General features: G+C 32.8%; 1 protein-coding gene across 4 annotated transcripts in view; it reads left to right on the top strand.

Moving 5' to 3' along the window:
* Positions 1-21,412, top strand: part of LOC105195967 (beta-1,4-N-acetylgalactosaminyltransferase bre-4) — a 143,207-nt gene that overhangs the window by 48,495 nt on the left and 73,300 nt on the right. For all 4 annotated transcript variants that reach the window (XM_011161639.3, XM_011161640.3, XM_011161638.3 and 1 more), the window contains one exon: positions 1,036-1,087. The gene's annotated coding sequence lies outside the window, so the exon portion shown is untranslated. The remainder of the gene's footprint in view (positions 1-1,035; positions 1,088-21,412) is intronic.

Genomic DNA, 21,412 nt, shown 5'->3' with positions numbered 1-21,412 from the left:
TCAATTTCTACTTTATATTAATTCGAAAGATAAGAAATTCAATTTCAATTCGAATTTAGTCATAAAAGAATTTTTACGTATATCCGAATGTGCAATTCAGTTAAATTTTTCTCTTTTCGAAATAATTTCGTGGGACATATAATTTTCACGAATTCTCCCTCATCGTTTCAACATCACGTTTGAGTTCGTCATTACAAGCCATTTTTACATCGCGAGTCTTGAACTCGTGCTTTATTAAAATCTTTTTCTCCCATACACACGTGCTATCTCGCTACTGTATTACGTGGCATTATTTCACGCGAGTCATGCCATGCGAAAGTGGCATAATAATGCGACGATAGCGCGCATTTATAACTGCTATTTATTCGCAATTTTTTTCCCGCCGGTGGAACCACCTCGTCCTTCGGACATTGCCCGTTTGTATTATACTATTTTAATCCGTGGTTTTGCATTTAGTCTTAATCAGCGATGCAACGGTATATAAAGAAAAGAACGTCTCTCAACCAGGTTATATTACGCAATTTAACCATTGAATCATAAATCGAATCTAAAATACATCGAATGACGTAGCCTATTTTTCCTCATAAAAAAACTAATTCTTGTTTTGTCAATCTTAATTTTTAAGGTATCAATAAACATGATTCCATCTTATATGTTTTTCTAATTTAATTAGGTAGATAATGAAATATTTTGTACAAAAGTATTATATTTTATCGCGGGATTTTTTATCGCATTTTTATAATGAAATTTAGATCAAAACATCTTGTGGTGATAAAATAATATGATTAATAATAATAATAATAGTGAAAATAATTGCTTCTTTAAATTATGTAACAACACTTGTATATATTTGGTGATAAATTCATCGATAATCAGTAAAATGTGATTAATATAATTGAATAACAGAAAATATGCGTCTTTTTTTAGCGTTTTGTAAATATTACATCTGGATAATGTTATAAAGATATTTTATAGTTGCGAACTTTTTTCATTATTTGCATTTTCTTTATTTTGCGTTTTTTTTTTCTGTTTCAGATAGAAGAAAGATCGCATCTGAGGCACGTGAACGTTTTCCTTCTTCATTAAAGTAAGTACAATTTCTTTATGTTATTTTTACTACGAACTTTTACTAAGATTCTCGTTTACAAAATTCAAATGAAAACTCGAGAAATGTATCAAATATTATTTTGTCAGAGAAAAATAAATTGCAATTAAATAGTTCCATGATTATTTCACAATTTTAATTAACACAGCTATACTTGCTATACATAAACACAATTTTATTTTAAGTATTTACACGGAAAGGAAAAAAGTACATATTTGTGGTACCTACTGAGTGAAAAGTTTAAAAAGGGAAATGAATCGTGCAGCGGTAAAATTGACAGTTAAGAATGAAAAATTTTGGTGAACTTAGTTTTCTTTGAAGGTGTATTGAGTTTCTCGCGAATATTGGACATTGTCGGTCAGGCATCTATGGATTCGAACATGGTTCATTTTTCATCCGTTTCATGTTATGCTTATATTGGACCGACAAGCGTCCCCCCAGCATTTGGGATTACGAAAGGACTCGTTGTCGCCAGGAAACGATTGATACGACGAAATCCTCAATAAGAATCCAATCTCCGAAATGGCACGGCAAAGTTCGTACGGTCGCGACGAGTACTTTCTTAATACCTGTCCGACGGTTTTCGTCCGGGACGAGAAACTTTTCTTCCGTTTTTTCGTTTTTTCCCTCCTCCCTTCTCTCTTCTCCTTTGCGCGACCGACGAAAGTCCTCGTCCTGGAGAAAATCCAGGTCCGATTGTAGCACGGTTGGTCCATTCGAACGAATCTGCTCGTTCCAATTCCCCATTCTGCTCTCTCGCGCGTAATAGTCCGACTTCGTTCTGATAGAAATCACCTCGTATATGTCGTCGGGCGAAAAAATAGCCACACCGGCATTGCAAACTGCTGATAACGAGTAGTTAATTCTTCTGGGAATCTGAGTGAATTCGCAGAGTTCATGTTGTTTTCTTCATTATCTATGCTATAAATAATATATATTGACCATTTTTATTCGCTGGCTTACAAGACGAGTCTACTGACAACGTTATCTTTATTTGTTATTCGAAAATATGCGATAAACATTTTATGGATTTAACGCCGTTTAACACAGACATTTAAAAATTCATGCTAGAGTTAGATTCAGGCTATACGTAAAAGATATAATAATAATAATTATTGTGCCAGAATAATTATTATGTAATTGCTTGATTCATTTTACATTACATTTTACACGTGATTTCATGAAGCGAGAATGTTGCATGCGACGTTTCGCACGCATTCTTGCATTCATTGCCAAGGAATCCTTCGGATTTAAGTCGTAATTAGTGCCCGACGTGCGAAACAGACGTTCCTTGTTGCGCGTGTCGTAACAAATTGAAACGCGCGTCGAAGCGTCGCTCGACAAAATACGCCATTGTATCGCGCGCAACGAGCGGAATATTTCTTTTCTCACCGCGTTGCGTTTACATTTCACGGGGACTTTACAGCTTTTCAGCGCGAATCCGGAAGCACAGATCAGGAGATTAAAGCGCAAACAAAATAATGTCCCGGCATCCGTCGCGTCGCTCGCTCCAGCGGGTTTTAGGACCTAGCCTCTCTAGATAAAATTTTTTAACATCGCGTAAGCTGCTTTAAAATCTTCTCTTTTCTCGCGACACAGCCGAAGAGAGCGGTATCGATAAATCTTTTGCGGTGAAACATTCCGCAAGAGAACAACGTTGTTACGCTGTACGCAGCGATACGGCAAACTCCGCATTAAATAAAGACCGGAAAAGCATATAAGATATATATATGTATATATATATATATATATATATATATATATATCATGTAATGTGCTTTAGATCTCCATCTTTTCGAGCTATGACTTTTAATTTCATCGCAAAGTAAAAGTTACACGGTCGTTTCTTCCGAGACAATCGCGACGTGTTCCTCCGAGCGTGAAAAAATTTGCGTGCACGGTCGGTTCGCAGAGATGCTTTATCTCTATCGCGGTCAACAATGAGTATTTTTATAATATACTTATAAGCAGCATTATTGCCGTGCCGTAATCGCGCGCGGACTCCACGCCTCTTAAATGCGATTTCGTGTCTGCATTCGGTGCAATTTGCGATACGCGCAATTTGCGATAAATCGCATCGCGTTACCATAACTATCTTCTCTGCGTACGCTGCTGTCACAATTATTCAAATAACAATTGTTATGCATTTATGAAATTGCACTTCACGTTATCTTGATTCTTAAAAGGTCACATCTGCGTTTTTCACTTATACGTTATTTATGAATTAATAGCCGAGTCAGGTTTTGACGGGCGATTCTTATCAGAGACAGGTGTCAAAACTTTAATTATAAACTCTCAAACCTATTTTTGTTTTGCACAAGATTGAATTGCAACTATGATTAACTAACACACATGCTTTATACAACTTTCCTTTTTTTTCTGACTGTAAAGTGATTAATTAATTCTGAATCGCTTCGTATATTAACTGTCCGATTTCGCTGCTGCACAGAGAAAACGATTTCTCTGGACTTAATGGGTTTATTGCATCCAAACAATTTTATTTGGAATAGTCTAAACCAATGTTTGAATCAACAAGTACGACTAATAATAGTGTTAGTTTCGTCAAATAATAGACGTTTGAATAAAACAACATTTTAATTCAAGCAAACGTTGTTTCAATGAAACAACCTTCAGTCAAATAAATAGGGATACTGAATCTAATGAAATCTTTTCTCCATATACTATTATCGCAATATTCATTGAAGAATCCAGGGTCGATCGCAATTGATGGAAAACATGCAAAGTTTTAGCTTCTCTGTGCAGTCGCGAACGTAACCACACACTCGGGAGATTAATTTATGGGGTACGTTCAGGAATCACGCCCAACTCTTGCGGGCACCTCATCTATAGTATACGTGACGTAAATTATAGAGTTTTAGTTACTTGGGTATGTTACTGAACGCGCCCACGGAGAAACTTCGTGGTCGTTTCACAGATTCTCGCAACATCCTTCCGAGAAAAGCTTTCTCCTCGCCCTGTCTTTTTCCTCCTCCCTTTCCTTGCTCGAGTACTCGATGACAAATATTACCTTCAAGAATGTGGCCTCTACTGGCCGCACCGCATGAACGCAAGCACACTCACATGCATGCGCGCACGATTCCTCAGATCCCGCACACCCACACGCACACTCTTGCACCCCGATGACTGTGCTCTGTAATTCATAAATAATTTATGTCGACATTGCGCGACGGTCACGCGATCTCGATCGTGTCATCCGCTTTTTGCCACGAAACATTTTACCGCGACCTCTGTGTTCTATCTACCGTCCTCGTTTCAAATCTATCGGGAGTGCTATCTCGGTCATTGCTGATTTACACTTACCGGATTACGGTCACTGTGTATCAAAATACGATGACCGATATCGGAACCGCAGAGCCCTTTGGAGAATCCGATGGGATCAGTAGCGAATAGCCTTGATCCTTTTAGAATATGCAGGATTAAGACGACGTCCTCGTATTAATTGGCGAACTAAAATTACGTTTACATTTAGGATATATGATATACGTTATCTCTTTATTTCCGCCTTTTTTAAAGATGGACATTTAATCTTTTAATTAATTATAACGCACGCACGCTCGTTTTCTCTAATTAATTTAATAAGTTTTTAATATAAATTACATTAGTAAGTAACAACTGGTCATTTAATATCTAATTGTATAATAATTATAAATATATAAAGTTTTAAATATTTGAAATATATTAATAGGATATTCATAGAAAATGTGTATCTTCTGCTCAAAAAGGACGGAATTGTCTACTTAAACGAAGCAGTTAAATCGAAATTAAAATTTCTTTTTACCGTTCAGTGAAACAGTCACAAGATATACTATTTAAAGATGTATGCGTGAGTCAATATTTTAAAACGTTACTAAAAACAAAAAATTTTATAGACTATTATAATATTCTAGTATTATATGTTTTAGTATCTGTACAAAATTTGAACACAATTCACTTATTGTAAAAGTTATTTAATTCTTTGTTTACTCTTAATTCTTATATAAAATCACGTTTTGCAGCGCTTATTTGCAAATTTGATGGGAAAGTAGTAATTGAATCAAAATTTTTATATGCACTAATAAGATTCATCTTCATCGGCTTACGAAAAGTATTAAAAAAAAATGAGTAAAGCATTGGTGCATGTGCGTTGCAACTCTTACGTGCCGTAATACGTATCCAATAAAAGAGTTTTTCACAGAAGAAGCTCCGATTTAATTTTATCTTATTACTACGTAATACTTTTGTACGTAGCACAACACGGAAAGAACGATTTTGTTGAAGCATCTATAAATCTCTCTTTCTTTCTCTCTTTCTCTCTCTTTCACTCTTGTCAAAGCGTAGTCGGAAAACCCTCAACGTATTTCTGTGGTGTGCGCTTTTTTACAATCTACACAGATATACGGAACCTACAGTTTAAACGCCGGTTCAGAACGGTCTAATTTAGAGGGGTTCTCTTGGCAATTTACTCTCGGTGGTTTGGCCATTGCCTTCAGAGAGATAGTGGTCGAAATAAAATCAGATGTTTCTTATCAGTCGGATTTGAACCCGGATGTTTGGCAGACACATGACTCTCTGTGTCACGATCGCTACGAAATATCTAAATGTTTAGCTGGGTATAGATCTGCAAATAATTTTGTTGGATCATTAAAATAATTGTGACGGACATTCAAGCATGATGAACAATCCTGCAAAAAATTTTGTCGTTCTAACAGTTCAGTTTGAAAGTCTAACCTAATTATTTTAATGGTCTAACAAAATTACTTTCAACTAAATTTTTAAATACTTTAGCAAAACCGTTTTTCTTTTTTTTTTTTTTTCGTGAAAGAATGTATGAAAGAATCTATTTTGAAGGGGACAAAATAAATTTTATTTTAAGGGAAAAAAGGGTTTTCTCACATTTAGATGCTTGTTAGTATTAGTTATTATTAAATTGATTTATAATAATAACGTGATATAATTTTTGTTTAACTTACAATTAGAACTGTGTTTTAAAGACCGAAAGTTATTCGGCGCGCAGTTTCGTGAAAATATATACAAAAATGCATAAATATCAATATTAAGATCTATATGGCGTATCGTTTAATGTTTTCGTGTACAGGATGTCCTACAATATATTTAATTTGATAAATTAATTGGATTAAATATCTCTCAATGTGTATTTAACTTAACAGTTTCTAGTACTTTTTGAGCAGAAGGTATTAACTGGAATAACATTATTTGCAAAGCTTTTAATACCGGCCGAAGCCGAGCCACTTCAACTTTTCCGATATGTACTTCACATCATATTATTTCAGTATTAACGTATTAACCAAAATGACACTCCATTCTGTTTGGACACTAGACCGACCGCGGGTTGAACAATTTCGATCTTTCACGACGAATTTCCCGCCGTGCTAACTCACATCGGGACACTCGCGTTGGACGATTGACCGTCGAAATACGACGAGCCGGTATTTCGTATCGACACTCATTCGTTTGAGAGTTCACTTTCGATTGCGGTTGCACGCGCCTCGGGGAAAAAATGAAAAGAAAAAATACCGACAGCGGCGCGTTTCACGTTTCAAATGGCGCAGGCCAAATTGCGGATCGTCATCGAGCCGCCGTTTATGCGGTGGTTTATGTCGTCGGTGGCAAAACGCGAGAAGCGGCTTTTGCGGGATAACACGTTATCGTTTGAGTCCTCGTAAACCGACCGCAGTTTCGTATTCGAGATAAGAGTTTTGCCGGTTAATTAAGATACGACATGCCACTAAAAATGTCGCGTTTCAGTAGCTCGATGCATGTTAGAGGTCTTGGATTATGCCAGCGGATGTGACCAAGTCTATCGTCGGCGAAAATTTAAATGTGAAATTCGAGCTCATTCTTATTAATGAGAAACGATGAACTTTTACAGTTGAAAAATAATTCTACTACGGAGAAGCGTTCAAGTTTCCTCATACACCGCGAGAGATATTAAAACCGTTTAATTAAACAGTGAAATGAATATTGTAGTTACTGATACCAGAAACTAGGTTATATTTAACAACATTTGATTATAGTTGTATAAAAACAATTGTTTGGTCAAAACAATTACACATTTGTTAATTTTTACTGCAAAATTCATTTGATCACTATTTAACTAAACGTTTGGTCCATTTCATCAAATATTCCTCTCATTGTCAGGTCGACACTGTGCGTACATTATACTTATCTAAATATTGTCTGTGCTGGTTTCGTTTCATGTATATACTCTGTGTTTAGCTATTTGCAATCGCTTTGTATTTGTTTGTAATTTATCTCGCTTCTCTTTGTCATGCACGCGTTTTATTTGTTTGGTAAATATCGATCATTTGTATGCTAATCGATCCAAAGTGGTAGTTTAATGCTAGCAAGGTTATTATCTATGCGCATTAATGCGTTCCTGACAAGGACTATGTATCACTGGATAACAGTCTGCATTATTAGCATACGATTACACGTGCATAATAATCTCTAGCTAAATACTATGTATACGTTTGAGGATGTCAGACGTAAATATTAGACTTGCTGTTGCGGGGCTCGTTTATACTTTTTTTTTCTTTTTTCTCTTATCGGATGAAAAGAATTTAAAAGTACACGTTATATTTGCTCGCTCGCTACTCGTGTCTCAATTCGAAAATGAAATTTCACTTTTGCGGAAATATGTTAAAATATTTTCAGAGGATGAAAACTGGAAAAATAAAAGCATACCTACGTTACCTTTCATACACATATCGGATTTCGATATACGTACGGAGTCGGCGTTTTTATTTGGAAGAGAAATATTTTTGCGCATAAACGATCCATTCGAAGATAACCCGAAGCAGAGAGAGCGAGAGAGACAGCTCTGAGGAAAAAGAAACGGTACGACACTCCTGTCCTTCTTGCGATTCTCATCATTAACGGCGGAGCACGTGAGAGGAGATGCGAGACGAGATATAATTTAAATTTGATTCCTCATGCTGATAACGCGACGCGGAAGTTTTTTTTTTCTCGCGGAGATAAGCGGCGCTCAAGAGAGTCTTCGTCTTGTCTTTCGGGTTCATACGACGTCCGGTGCGAGACGCGATGGCTGTACAGGAAGGTGGGGTTGGGGGGATTAAAGTTTGCTTCTAAAGGGCACTCTTCGCGGGGATTATTAACGAAGACAGTCGTTAAAAGTCGACTTCCTTGAACTCTTCCGTCGCGCCGATTAATTTCCCTTAGGAGCCCGAGACTAGGCCGAAATGACAAAAAGGAGGCGCGCTGATGGCTCTGGATGGCCTCTTCCCCGGGCTTCCTCCAATTAATAATAGCACTTTGCAAAAGCGTTATCCGATAAAAGCACTCCACTCTGCTTTGTTTTGCCTCGATAAAAAACGCGCAAAAATATACTTCGTCTCTCCACTTTATACTCTATTAATTTATTCATGGCCGCAAGGCCACGTGAATTTTGCAAACTTCTTCCGTATATAAATTTTTTAATTTACGTCTCTGTTGTCGCTGTTCGGACATGGATTTAACGCGACGAATGCAGACGCACGGCGAATTTTTTCAATTGCCCCGCGTTCCAGATAAACGATCTAGTGGACGAATGATAAAAATCCTCTTTCAATTGAGAAATTGAATTTCTATATGAGGAGGGGGGAGGGAAGACGGACTTTTTATGGCTGGCAATATGCGTCTCAGGAGGGAGCATTTCGAACGCACGATCTGAGGTTACGTTTTACTCGTAAAAGCCGGATAAAGGAAGCCACACGAAGCGCTCGATAACTGAAATCCAATAGAGAGGGAGAGGGAGACGGAGATAGAGAGAGAGAGAGAGAGAGAGAGAGAGAGAGCGCCGCGCTTTGCGCTCGTAGCACTTTCCAAGTTGCCTCGTTAAAGTTGGCGAATTCCACCAGTCGGAATCCGATACGGAGGGGGAAAGAAGAATACGACGACGAAACGATAGCTGTCGTCGCCGTACCGTAATTTCGGGTTCATTGCGCGCACCTGTGTCCCGTAGACGACGACGACGATGGCGACGGCAGCGATGGCAGCGACGGCGACGAATTGACTGGCGCTTCGCGGATTGTCGTCAGACGGCGCGGAAAAATCGAAGATTGAGTTGCTTTATGTGCCTGGGGAGATGGCCGACAATGTTGGAAATTGCTTCGGAATTGTCACCATTCCTCCACGACTGTGGAAGGTATTCGGTGTTATTCATATAAACAATACTGAGAAACGATCGAAAATTTTATCCCAGTGCCCATCCTTTTCGAAATCTTTAGATAGACTTGAGTAAGTTGAACTTTAAAACTTTTTTGCTGCGGTAATTTAATTCTCATGAGACCGTGAATTAAGCCGAGTTTTATTTCGCTGGATGGAAAGCGCAGTGAGTTTAACACAAATTAAAATTTGGGAGGGAAAATTAGATTAACAGTTTTTCCTTAATTTATTTTAAACAAACTTCAACGAGATTTTTTAATTTCAAAGTTTGTCATTAAGGTATAAATATTAGAATCGCTAGGTTGGGAGAATCGATTAAGTTTTTAAATGACAATTATAATCCGCCCACAGGTTATTCACTTTGATGTTACAATGGTACGAAGTTCATAAAGCGCATCAGAAGGTTAATTAGATATTTAGTGTAATAACGGTATGGAACGTCGATGGCACTCCATGTTGATGTTGAACATGTTTTATAACGCATAGAATATTTAACCTTTTTCCAGTTTTTTATCACAACAGTCTACAATGTCTAAATTATGTCGTGTATTATATGAAAAAAATTATTGCACAGCGCGAAATTTGATTACACGTTGTTTCAATCAATTTTCTAAAAGTATCGGAAAATGTAGAACAAATATAAACGAATAATTCAGTTTGATGAAAATGTGTATTGATAAACTACGATAATGCACCTTTTTTAACTCATGTCTCACTATGTTTTCTATTTCGAGACAATTTACAACTGAAATCGATTAAGTTCTTTCGGATAGAAATAAAATACTTTCAAGTATTCCTCTTCTACCATTAGAGCTGACAGGATTCTTTCCGAAGGTATACGAGCTTGGAAAGGAGAGGACAACGATATCGTATTCTCAAAGCATTACGTTCGATACAGTTACACTGGCATCCTCAATGTTAACAGTATTATAAACTTTTGAAAAAGTATTTGTATTGAGATTTGAAATTTATAATCTTATAAAGCTATCAAAATATATTTATTATATGAAGAAATATATAAAAAAAGAAGTAAATATAAGTTATATAAAGAAATATGTAATAAAAATATACATATATTTATTATTATTTCTTTATGTAACGTATTTTGTGTACGCGGAAAGAACAATTTTGCTGAAATCAGATCTAAAGGTAATTATGTTGAATTATTTAAAAAAAATTTCATCGGATGTTTAACTTGGTTACTAGAATTTCAAAACTGCAGGAACATTTGCGTCCTATATAATTATTTTAATGGTCCAACATAAAATTATCTTGCGATCTGTATCTAGCTCTAAAGTTTTAGATATTGAATTGTTTTTTCTATGTATATAAAAAAAATACCCTGTGTATATATATTTTAGTGTAAAAATTAGCAGTTTATTTTAGAATTAAATAACTGACACAATTGAAAACAAAAACGGAATGGATTCATAATTTGTAAGATACTTAAAATACAACTTTATATTCAAAGTCTTGGAAGCAAATTACGGGGTTGTATCACTCTCGCCGTAATAATTCCACAATTGTGGCTTGAGCGATTGTGTTATATCGCAATAGGGGATAGCTAGCTCTCTCGTAAGGAATAATACAGCTTCTCATTGGTTCCGATTCTTTGAAGAATCCCGAGGGAACTCTTGAAGCACCTTGTCCGTAATGGGATTATATATTCCGGGCTTGTATGCGAGCATCTGAATAACTGCAAGTTTCTCTGCATTATCTTCAACCTTGTCATCGTCTCAAAGAAGCTCGGAGAGTCTTCCATTGAGGTTAACGCCGGATCCAATTTCGCTTCCCTGGAGAAATACTGTTCCTCCATTGGCGGTGAAGGAAGTATCGTTACGACGTATATACGACGTATCGTTTTATCGTTTCTCTCGTTCGATTCTCTTACCTCGTAACATCTGCATAGCTCGGATATGCGAGCTTTCAGAAATAATATTGATGGTGCGTGTGTTTTATAGTCCATTTCAAGTTGATTTTTCTGTTTGGGTGAATTTGAGTCGTTAAAACTTATTTCTTTTGAAAAACATGTGATGAAAAGTGATATATCTTTTAATTAAATAACATTAAATACTGTAACAACGAAATTTTAATTCAAAAATCTCTTTAATTGTTTGAACTTTAATTTTGAAATGGCTCTTTGTTTTGATTATATAGGTTTACAGTTTCATTTATATGACGATTTAACATGACGATTTAATGTGGCTCGTTGAACCTCTATTAAGCTGGACCCCCCACCAGCGAAAATCAAGTTCGCACTAGGTCAAAAATTTAGTGCTATTTATGTGCTAATTTGTTACTCTAGTCCGGATTTTTTTGCTCAAGCCGTTTAGCAACATTTAAAAAAAAAAATGGGGGGGTCCAGCTTAATGGCAAGCTGGACCCCCCCATAAAAAAAAATATATATACAGTAGCCCCTAGGCAAAAACAACTACGCTAGAATTTGTTGCTAATTTGTTACTCTCATATAAGACCAAAATAAATATAAAATTGTTTATTAAATATCATTATGCGTGGAGCTTGCGCGCCGCGCTGTATCATCCGTCACCTTATCTCGAAATAAATTGCTGCTTGCATAGTATTATATTAAATGATAGAAATCCAACTACTAAAATAAATGCAACTTCGGAATTAGTTGCTAGATATAACTTGTAAAAAATATATTTGTTCGCGCGAGGCGCGTGCCATCCACGCACAAAGTAATTATTTTCAACAAGTTACAGCTAGCAATAAAATCTTAATCTTATACCAAAATGTTCGTTAGACATCCTACTACTAAAAAAAATTGATTTTGGATTTAGTTACTAATTATAACTTGTAAAAAATATATTTATTTCTGCGAGGCGCGTGCTTTCCACGCACAAAGTAATTATTTTCAACAAGTTACAGCTAGCAATAAAATCTTAATCTTATACCAAAATGTTCGTTAGACATCCTACTACTAAAAAAAATTGATTTTGGATTTAGTTACTAATTATAACTTGTAAAAAATATATTTATTTCTGCGAGGCGCGTGCTTTCCACGCACAAAGTAATTATTTTCAACAAGTTACAGCTAGCAAAAAAATCAAAATCATATACTAAATGATTGTTAGACATCCTACTATTAAAAAAAATTGATTTTGGATTTAGTTACTAATTATAACTTGTAAAAAATATATTTATTTATGCGAGGCGCGTGCTTTCCACGCACAAAGTAATTATTTTCAACAAGTTACAGCCAGCAAAAAAATCTTAATCTTATACCAAAATGTTCGTTAGACATCCTACTACTAAAAAAAATAAATTTTGGATTTAGTTACTAATTATAACTTGTAAAAAATATATTTGTTCGTGCGAGGCGCGTGCTTTCCACGCACAAAGTAATTATTTTCAACAAGTTACAGCCAGCAAAAAAATCTTAATCTTATACCAAAATGTTCGTTAGACATCCTACTACTAAAAAAAATTGATTTTGGATTTAGTTACTAATTATAACTTGTAAAAAATATATTTATTTATGCGAGGCGCGTGCTTTCCACGCACAAAGTAATTATTTTCAACAAGTTACAGCCAGCAAAAAAATCTTAATCTTATACCAAAATGTTCGTTAGACATCCTACTACTAAAAAAAATTGATTTTGGATTTAGTTACTAATTATAACTTGTAAAAAATATATTTATTTCTGCGAGGCGCGTGCTTTCCACGCACAAAGTAATTATTTTCAACAAGTTACAGCTAGCAAAAAAATCTTAATCTTATACGAAAATGATTCGTTAGACATCCTACTACTAAAAAAAATTGATTTTGGATTTAGTTACTAATTATAACTTGTAAAAAATATATTTATTTCTGCGAGGCGCGTGCTTTCCACGCACAAAGTAATTATTTTCAACAAGTTACAGCTAGCAAAAAAATCAAAATCATATACTAAATGATTGTTAGACATCCTACTATTAAAAAAAATTGATTTTGGATTTAGTTACTAATTATAACTTGTAAAAAATATATTTATTTATGCGAGGCGCGTGCTTTCCACGCACAAAGTAATTATTTTCAACAAGTTACAGCCAGCAAAAAAATCTTAATCTTATACCAAAATGTTCGTTAGACATCCTACTACTAAAAAAAATAGATTTTGGATTTAGTTACTAATTATAACTTGTAAAAAATATATTTGTTCGTGCGAGGCGCGTGCTTTCCACGCACAAAGTAATTATTTTCAACAAGTTACAGCCAGCAAAAAAATCTTAATCTTATACCAAAATGTTCGTTAGACATCCTACTACTAAAAAAAATTGATTTTGGATTTAGTTACTAATTATAACTTGTAAAAAATATATTTATTTATGCGAGGCGCGTGCTTTCCACGCACAAAGTAATTATTTTCAACAAGTTACAGCCAGCAAAAAAATCTTAATCTTATACCAAAATGTTCGTTAGACATCCTACTACTAAAAAAAATTGATTTTGGATTTAGTTACTAATTATAACTTGTAAAAAATATATTTATTTATGCGAGGCGCGTGCTTTCCACGCACAAAGTAATTATTTTCAACAAGTTACAGCCAGCAAAAAAATCTTAATCTTATACCAAAATGTTCGTTAGACATCCTACTACTAAAAAAAATTGATTTTGCATTTAGTTACTAATTATAACTTGTAAAAAATATTTTTCTTATCTAACGAATATTTTCGTATAAGATTAAGATTTTTTTGCTGGCTGTAACTTGTTGAAAATAATTACTTTGTGCGTGGAAAGCACGCGCCTCGCACAAACAAATATATTTTTTACAAGTTATAATTAGTAACTAAATCCAAAATCAATTTTTTTTAGTAGTAGGATGTCTAACGAACATTTTGGTATAAGATTAAGATTTTATTGCTAGCTGTAACTTGTTGAAAATAATTACTTTGTGCGTGGAAAGCACGCGCCTCGCAGAAATAAATATATTTTTTACAAGTTATAATTAGTAACTAAATGCAAAATCAATTTTTTTTAATAGTAGGATGTCTAACGAATATTTTCGTATAAGATTAAGATTTTTTTGCTGGCTGTAACTTGTTGAAAATAATTACTTTGTGCGTGGAAAGCACGCGCCTCGCACGAACAAATATATTTTTTACAAGTTATAATTAGTAACTAAATCCAAAATCAATTTTTTTTAGTAGTAGGATGTCTAACGAACATTTTGGTATAAGATTAAGATTTTATTGCTAGCTGTAACTTGTTGAAAATAATTACTTTGTGCGTGGAAAGCACGCGCCTCGCAGAAATAAATATATTTTTTACAAGTTATAATTAGTAACTAAATCCAAAATCAATTTTTTTTAGTAGTAGGATGTCTAACGAACATTTTGGTATAAGATTAAGATTTTTTTGCTGGCTGTAACTTGTTGAAAATAATTACTTTGTGCGTGGAAAGCACGCGCCTCGCAGAAATAAATATATTTTTTACAAGTTATAATTAGTAACTAAATCCAAAATCAATTTTTTTTAGTAGTAGGATGTCTAACGAACATTTTGGTATAAGATTAAGATTTTATTGCTAGCTGTAACTTGTTGAAAATAATTACTTTGTGCGTGGAAAGCACGCGCCTCGCACGAACAAATATATTTTTTACAAGTTATAATTAGTAACTAAATCCAAAATCTATTTTTTTTAGTAGTAGGATGTCTAACGAACATTTTGGTATAAGATTAAGATTTTTTTGCTGGCTGTAACTTGTTGAAAATAATTACTTTGTGCGTGGAAAGCACGCGCCTCGCATAAATAAATATATTTTTTACAAGTTATAATTAGTAACTAAATCCAAAATCAATTTTTTTTAGTAGTAGGATGTCTAACAATCATTTAGTATATGATTTTGATTTTTTTGCTAGCTGTAACTTGTTGAAAATAATTACTTTGTGCGTGGAAAGCACGCGCCTCGCATAAATAAATATATTTTTTACAAGTTATAATTAGTAACTAAATCCAAAATCAATTTTTTTTAGTAGTAGGATGTCTAACGAACATTTTGGTATAAGATTAAGATTTTTTTGCTGGCTGTAACTTGTTGAAAATAATTACTTTGTGCGTGGAAAGCACGCGCCTCGCAGAAATAAATATATTTTTTACAAGTTATAATTAGTAACTAAATCCAAAATCAATTTTTTTTAGTAGTAGGATGTCTAACGAACATTTTGGTATAAGATTAAGATTTTTTTGCTGGCTGTAACTTGTTGAAAATAATTACTTTGTGCGTGGAAAGCACGCGCCTCGCAGAAATAAATATATTTTTTACAAGTTATAATTAGTAACTAAATCCAAAATCAATTTTTTTTAGTAGTGGGATGTCTAACGAACATTTTGGTATAAGATTAAGATTTTTTTGCTAGCTGTAACTTGTTGAAAATAATTACTTTGTGCGTGGAAAGCACGCGCCTCGCATAAATAAATATATTTTTTACAAGTTATAATTAGTAACTAAATCCAAAATCAATTTTTTTTAATAGTAGGATGTCTAACAATCATTTAGTATATGATTTTGATTTTTTTGCTAGCTGTAACTTGTTGAAAATAATTACTTTGTGCGTGGAAAGCACGCGCCTCGCAGAAATAAATATATTTTTTACAAGTTATAATTAGTAACTAAATCCAGAATCAATTTTTTTTAGTAGTAGGATGTCTAATGAACATTTTGGTATAAGATTAAGATTTTTTTGCTGGCTGTAACTTGTTGAAAATAATTACTTTGTGCGTGGAAAGCACGCGCCTCGCATAAATAAATATATTTTTTACAAGTTATAATTAGTAACTAAATCCAAAATCAATTTTTTTTAGTAGTAGGATGTCTAACAATCATTTAGTATATGATTTTGATTTTTTTGCTAGCTGTAACTTGTTGAAAATAATTACTTTGTGCGTGGAAAGCACGCGCCTCGCAGAAATAAATATATTTTTTACAAGTTATAATTAGTAACTAAATCCAAAATCAATTTTTTTTAATAGTAGGATGTCTAACAATCATTTAGTATATGATTTTGATTTTTTTGCTAGCTGTAACTTGTTGAAAATAATTACTTTGTGCGTGGAAAGCACGCGCCTCGCAGAAACAAATATATTTTTTACAAGTTATAATTAGTAACTAAATCCAAAATCAATTTTTTTAGTAGTAGGATGTCTAACGAACATTTTGGTATAAGATTAAGATTTTATTGCTAGCTGTAACTTGTTGAAAATAATTACTTTGTGCGTGGAAAGCACGCGCCTCGCATAAATAAATATATTTTTTACAAGTTATAATTAGTAACTAAATCCAAAATCAATTTTTTTTAGTAGTAGGATGTCTAACGAACATTTTGGTATAAGATTAAGATTTTTTTGCTGGCTGTAACTTGTTGAAAATAATTACTTTGTGCGTGGAAAGCACGCGCCTCGCACGAACAAATATATTTTTTACAAGTTATAATTAGTAACTAAATCCAAAATCAATTTTTTTTAGTAGTAGGATGTCTAACGAACATTTTGGTATAAGATTAAGATTTTATTGCTAGCTGTAACTTGTTGAAAATAATTACTTTGTGCGTGGAAAGCACGCGCCTCGCATAAATAAATATATTTTTTACAAGTTATAATTAGTAACTAAATCCAAAATCAATTTTTTTTAATAGTAGGATGTCTAACAATCATTTAGTATATGATTTTGATTTTTTTGCTAGCTGTAACTTGTTGAAAATAATTACTTTGTGCGTGGAAAGCACGCGCCTCGCAGAAATAAATATATTTTTTACAAGTTATAATTAGTAACTAAATCCAAAATCAATTTTTTTTAGTAGTGGGATGTCTAACGAACATTTTGGTATAAGATTAAGATTTTTTTGCTGGCTGTAACTTGTTGAAAATAATTACTTTGTGCGTGGAAAGCACGCGCCTCGCATAAATAAATATATTTTTTACAAGTTATAATTAGTAACTAAATCCAAAATCAATTTTTTTTAATAGTAGGATGTCTAACAATCATTTAGTATATGATTTTGATTTTTTTGCTAGCTGTAACTTGTTGAAAATAATTACTTTGTGCGTGGAAAGCACGCGCCTCGCAGAAATAAATATATTTTTTACAAGTTATAATTAGTAACTAAATCCAAAATCAATTTTTTTTAGTAGTGGGATGTCTAACGAACATTTTGGTATAAGATTAAGATTTTTTTGCTAGCTGTAACTTGTTGAAAATAATTACTTTGTGCGTGGAAAGCACGCGCCTCGCATAAATAAATATATTTTTTACAAGTTATAATTAGTAACTAAATCCAAAATCAATTTTTTTTAATAGTAGGATGTCTAACAATCATTTAGTATATGATTTTGATTTTTTTGCTAGCTGTAACTTGTTGAAAATAATTACTTTGTGCGTGGAAAGCACGCGCCTCGCAGAAATAAATATATTTTTTACAAGTTATAATTAGTAACTAAATCCAGAATCAATTTTTTTTAGTAGTAGGATGTCTAATGAACATTTTGGTATAAGATTAAGATTTTTTTGCTGGCTGTAACTTGTTGAAAATAATTACTTTGTGCGTGGAAAGCACGCGCCTCGCATAAATAAATATATTTTTTACAAGTTATAATTAGTAACTAAATCCAAAATCAATTTTTTTTAGTAGTAGGATGTCTAACAATCATTTAGTATATGATTTTGATTTTTTTGCTAGCTGTAACTTGTTGAAAATAATTACTTTGTGCGTGGAAAGCACGCGCCTCGCAGAAATAAATATATTTTTTACAAGTTATAATTAGTAACTAAATCCAAAATCAATTTTTTTTAGTAGTAGGATGTCTAACAATCATTTAGTATATGATTTTGATTTTTTTGCTAGCTGTAACTTGTTGAAAATAATTACTTTGTGCGTGGAAAGCACGCGCCTCGCACGAACAAATATATTTTTTACAAGTTATAATTAGTAACTAAATCCAAAATCAATTTTTTTTAGTAGTAGGATGTCTAACGAACATTTTGGTATAAGATTAAGATTTTATTGCTAGCTGTAACTTGTTGAAAATAATTACTTTGTGCGTGGAAAGCACGCGCCTCGCATAAATAAATATATTTTTTACAAGTTATAATTAGTAACTAAATCCAAAATCAATTTTTTTTAGTAGTAGGATGTCTAACGAACATTTTGGTATAAGATTAAGATTTTTTTGCTGGCTGTAACTTGTTGAAAATAATTACTTTGTGCGTGGAAAGCACGCGCCTCGCACGAACAAATATATTTTTTACAAGTTATAATTAGTAACTAAATCCAAAATCAATTTTTTTTAGTAGTAGGATGTCTAACGAACATTTTGGTATAAGATTAAGATTTTATTGCTAGCTGTAACTTGTTGAAAATAATTACTTTGTGCGTGGAAAGCACGCGCCTCGCATAAATAAATATATTTTTTACAAGTTATAATTAGTAACTAAATCCAAAATCAATTTTTTTTAATAGTAGGATGTCTAACAATCATTTAGTATATGATTTTGATTTTTTTGCTAGCTGTAACTTGTTGAAAATAATTACTTTGTGCGTGGAAAGCACGCGCCTCGCAGAAATAAATATATTTTTTACAAGTTATAATTAGTAACTAAATCCAAAATCAATTTTTTTTAGTAGTGGGATGTCTAACGAACATTTTGGTATAAGATTAAGATTTTTTTGCTGGCTGTAACTTGTTGAAAATAATTACTTTGTGCGTGGAAAGCACGCGCCTCGCAGAAATAAATATATTTTTTACAAGTTATAATTAGTAACTAAATCCAAAATCAATTTTTTTTAGTAGTGGGATGTCTAACGAACATTTTGGTATAAGATTAAGATTTTTTTGCTAGCTGTAACTTGTTGAAAATAATTACTTTGTGCGTGGAAAGCACGCGCCTCGCATAAATAAATATATTTTTTACAAGTTATAATTAGTAACTAAATCCAAAATCAATTTTTTTTAATAGTAGGATGTCTAACAATCATTTAGTATATGATTTTGATTTTTTTGCTAGCTGTAACTTGTTGAAAATAATTACTTTGTGCGTGGAAAGCACGCGCCTCGCAGAAATAAATATATTTTTTACAAGTTATAATTAGTAACTAAATCCAGAATCAATTTTTTTTAGTAGTAGGATGTCTAATGAACATTTTGGTATAAGATTAAGATTTTTTTGCTGGCTGTAACTTGTTGAAAATAATTACTTTGTGCGTGGAAAGCACGCGCCTCGCACGAACGAATATATTTTTTACAAGTTATAATGAGTAACTAAATCCAAACTCAATTTTTTTTAGTAGTTGGATGTCTAACGAACATTTTGGTATAAGATTAAGATTTTATTGCTAGCTGTAACTTGTTGAAAATAATTACTTTGTGCGTGGAAAGCAAGCGCCTCGCATAAATAAATATATTTTTTACAAGTTATAATTAGTAACTAAATCCAAAATCAATTTTTTTTAATAGTAGGATGTCTAACAATCATTTAGTATATGATTTTGATTTTTTTGCTAGCTGTAACTTGTTGAAAATAATTACTTTGTGCGTGGAAAGCACGCGCCTCGCAGAAATAAATATATTTTTTACAAGTTATAATTAGTAACTAAATCCAAAATCAATTTTTTTTAGTAGTGGGATGTCTAACGAACATTTTGGTATAAGATTAAGATTTTTTTGCTGGCTGTAACTTGTTGAAAATAATTACTTTGTGCGTGGAAAGCACGCGCCTCGCATAAATAAATATATTTTTTACAAGTTATAATTAGTAACTAAATCCAAAATCAATTTTTTTTAGTAGTAGGATGTCTAACGAATCATTTAGTATATGATTTTGATTTTTTTGCTAGCTGTAACTTGTTGAAAATAATTACTTTGTGCGTGGAAAGCACGCGCCTCGCAGAAATAAATATATTTTTTACAAGTTATAATTAGTAACTAAATCCAAAATCAATTTTTTTTAATAGTAGGATGTCTAACAATCATTTAGTATATGATTTTGATTTTTTTGCTAGCTGTAACTTGTTGAAAATAATTACTTTGTGCGTGGAAAGCACGCGCCTCGCACGAACAAATATATTTTTTACAAGTTATAATTAGTAACTAAATCCAAAATCAATTTTTTTTAGTAGTAGGATGTCTAACGAACATTTTGGTATAAGATTAAGATTTTATTGCTAGCTGTAACTTGTTGAAAATAATTACTTTGTGCGTGGAAAGCACGCGCCTCGCATAAATAAATATATTTTTTACAAGTTATAATTAGTAACTAAATCCAAAATCAATTTTTTTTAGTAGTAGGATGTCTAACGAACATTTTGGTATAAGATTAAGATTTTTTTGCTGGCTGTAACTTGTTGAAAATAATTACTTTGTGCGTGGAAAGCACGCGCCTCGCACGAACAAATATATTTTTTACAAGTTATAATTAGTAACTAAATCCAAAATCAATTTTTTTTAGTAGTAGGATGTCTAACGAACATTTTGGTATAAGATTAAGATTTTATTGCTAGCTGTAACTTGTTGAAAATAATTACTTTGTGCGTGGAAAGCACGCGCCTCGCATAAATAAATATATTTTTTACAAGTTATAATTAGTAACTAAATCCAAAATCAATTTTTTTTAATAGTAGGATGTCTAACAATCATTTAGTATATGATTTTGATTTTTTTGCTAGCTGTAACTTGTTGAAAATAATTACTTTGTGCGTGGAAAGCACGCGCCTCGCAGAAATAAATATATTTTTTACAAGTTATAATTAGTAACTAAATCCAAAATCAATTTTTTTTAGTAGTGGGATGTCTAACGAACATTTTGGTATAAGATTAAGATTTTTTTGCTGGCTGTAACTTGTTGAAAATAATTACTTTGTGCGTGGAAAGCACGCGCCTCGCATAAATAAATATATTTTTTACAAGTTATAATTAGTAACTAAATCCAAAATCAATTTTTTTTAATAGTAGGATGTCTAACAATCATTTAGTATATGATTTTGATTTTTTTGCTAGCTGTAACTTGTTGAAAATAATTACTTTGTGCGTGGAAAGCACGCGCCTCGCAGAAATAAATATATTTTTTACAAGTTATAATTAGTAACTAAATCCAAAATCAATTTTTTTTAGTAGTGGGATGTCTAACGA

The sequence above is a fragment of the Solenopsis invicta genome, chromosome 12, assembly GCF_016802725.1.
Source record: "Solenopsis invicta isolate M01_SB chromosome 12, UNIL_Sinv_3.0, whole genome shotgun sequence".
NCBI classification, from domain to species: domain Eukaryota; kingdom Metazoa; phylum Arthropoda; class Insecta; order Hymenoptera; family Formicidae; genus Solenopsis; species Solenopsis invicta.
This window is presented reverse-complemented; position numbering and strand designations above follow the sequence as displayed.